Source organism: Eimeria necatrix, genomic scaffold (genome assembly GCF_000499385.1).
Source record: "Eimeria necatrix Houghton genomic scaffold, Enh_scaff1229, whole genome shotgun sequence".
Lineage (NCBI taxonomy): Eukaryota > Apicomplexa > Conoidasida > Eucoccidiorida > Eimeriidae > Eimeria > Eimeria necatrix.
This window is the reverse complement of record NW_013652004.1, coordinates 1-2500: the sequence shown is the minus strand read 5'-3', so window position 1 is coordinate 2500 and position 2500 is coordinate 1.

The following is a 2500-nucleotide window of genomic DNA, read 5'->3' as shown; positions in this document are numbered from 1 at the left end:
AAATGGTTTATCAAACCTCCAAACAGTTCTACAAATAAATAAATAAATAAATAAATAAATAAATAAATAAATAAATAAATAAATAAATAAATAAAGGTCTGCTGCTGCTGCTGCTGCTGCTGCTGCTGCTGCTGCTGACTGTTGCTGCGTTTACTGGATTTGAAGGCGTTTCTGACGGCAGCAAAAAGAGCTGCTGCTTCTGCTGCCTCTGCTGCTGCTGCTGCTGCTGCTAGGGTGCTTCTGCTGTTGTTGCTGCTGCTGCTGCTGCTGCTGCTGTTGCTGCTGCTGCTGTTGCTACTGCTGCTGCTGCTGCTGTTTCTAAGCCTACATGGGTACTCCACCGCTGAGTGCAGCAGCAAAAAGAGCTGTTTCTGCTGCCGTTTTTTCTCTAAGACTCCCCGGGTGCTGCTGCTGCTGCTACTGCTGCTGCTGCTGCTGCTGCTGCTGCTGCTGCTACTGCTGCTGCTGCTGCTGCTGCTGCTGTCAGCTTACTCGGGTTGACGCCGTTGAGTGCAACAGCAAAAAGAGCTGTTGCTGCTGCTGCTGCACTTAGCCGCTGCGCCTCGGCGTAAAGAGGAGACACTCGAGAGACTCTTTTGAGCAGCACTTGAATGAAAAAACTTAATTCTTCTTCTGTCACTGAGAGACAAAAAGCAATAAAATAAACAAATAATTATTAATTAATTGCCAATTTATTGTTAATTAATTGCCAATTTATTGTTAATTAATTGTTAATTGATTATTAATTAATTGGAAATTAATTGGAAATCAATTTATCAAGGGGAGGGAAATCCTTTAATACGCAATTTGCAGCATTTGGAAGAGCCAGCGGCAGCAGCAGCAGCAGCAGCAGCAGCAGCAGCAGCAGCAAAGTTAAATAAAACAAATGAAATAAAGATAAGTCGAAATAAATTGAATGATTAAACACAATTGCAATTAAACATAATTAAAATTGAAATGCAATCAAAATAAATTTAAAAATTAAAAATTTGATTCAAAAGTAATTATTCTTGAAGAGTAATTTAAGCTAGAAAAAAACAATTCAAATTAAAATTATAATAGAAACAATAATTAAAAATTAAAATGAAAATTTGAATAAAATTAAAATAAAAAGCAAAATGCATTTATAATTGAATAAAATATCATTAAACAGGAAATAAAAATAAAAAGAAAATTAAAAAGCACACTCCAAATAAGCAAAAAAGCTAAGAAGAAGAAACTCAGAAAAATCAAAATTAAGAACTAATTATAAAAAAACTAAATTTAAAACTTAAACTAAATTCAAAATATAAATAATAATAAAACTACAATAAAAGTTACAAATAAAAACGAAATTAAAAGTGAAATAAATAATAAAAATAAAAATCAAATTAAAAATGAAATTAAAAAAATAAAATTAAAATTAAAATTAAAAATTAAAAAAAGAAATCTTACGAAGAACTCGATTGGCGCAAATGAGAGGAAGAAGTCTCGCAGTTTCATTTGAAGAAAGCCTGAAGGCAAAAACAAATAAATTAATTAATAAATAATAAATAATAAATAAATAAATAAATAAATAAATAAATAAGAATAAGTAATGAATAAATAATAAATAAACAAATAAATAACAAATAAATTAAATAAATAAATAATGATAAATACATAATAAATTACTAATAAATGAACAAATAAATAACAAATAAATAAATAAATAAGAAATAGACAAGAAATAAATCAGAAATAAATAAATAAATAAATATATGAATAAATAAATAAATAAAAAGACGTTAAATAAACAAAACAGCCAAGTAAGAGGGTGTGGAATGAAGTCAAAAAGAGACAATTAGCTAGCTAGCTAGCTAGCTAGCTAGCTAGCTAGCTGCATCTTGGCTAGCAGTTAACTAGCTAGCCAGTTATCTAGCTATCCAGCTAGCCAGCCAGCCAGCGACCCAGCCAGCCAGCCAGCCAGCTACCCAGCCCGCTAGCCAGCTAGCCAGCCAGCTAGCCAGCCAGCTAGCCAGCTAGCTAGCTAGCTAGCTAGCTGCTCACCAGCGGAGGTTGAGTTTGAAGAGGCGAGTGGCCTTCCAGGCGAGGTGGCGGAGGCAAAGAAAAGGAACAAAAGTCTCCAACGAAAATCGAAAGACAGAACTCAACACCCGCAGGCGTTCGCCGTCAGCAGCCTCGAGGGCGAGTTTCTCGGGCTCGAGCAGCGCGCCCGCAGCTGCGCAAACCCTAAACCCTAAACCCTAAACCCTAAACCCTAAACCCTAAACCCTTAACCCTAAACCCTAAACCCTAAACCCTAAAGGCTGGGGATTTGGGGCGCTTTTTGACAAAGGGGAAAGGGGGATGGGAGACCCGGAGAGAAGTGTACAGATGAAAAATTCTCAAAACCCTAAACCCTAAACCCTCATAAACCGCCGTAAACCCTCGGAAACCCTTATAAAGCCTAATGAGCGCTCACAAACCCTCCAGAAGTCTTCTAAACCCTCGTAAACCCTCGTAAACCCTCATAAACCCT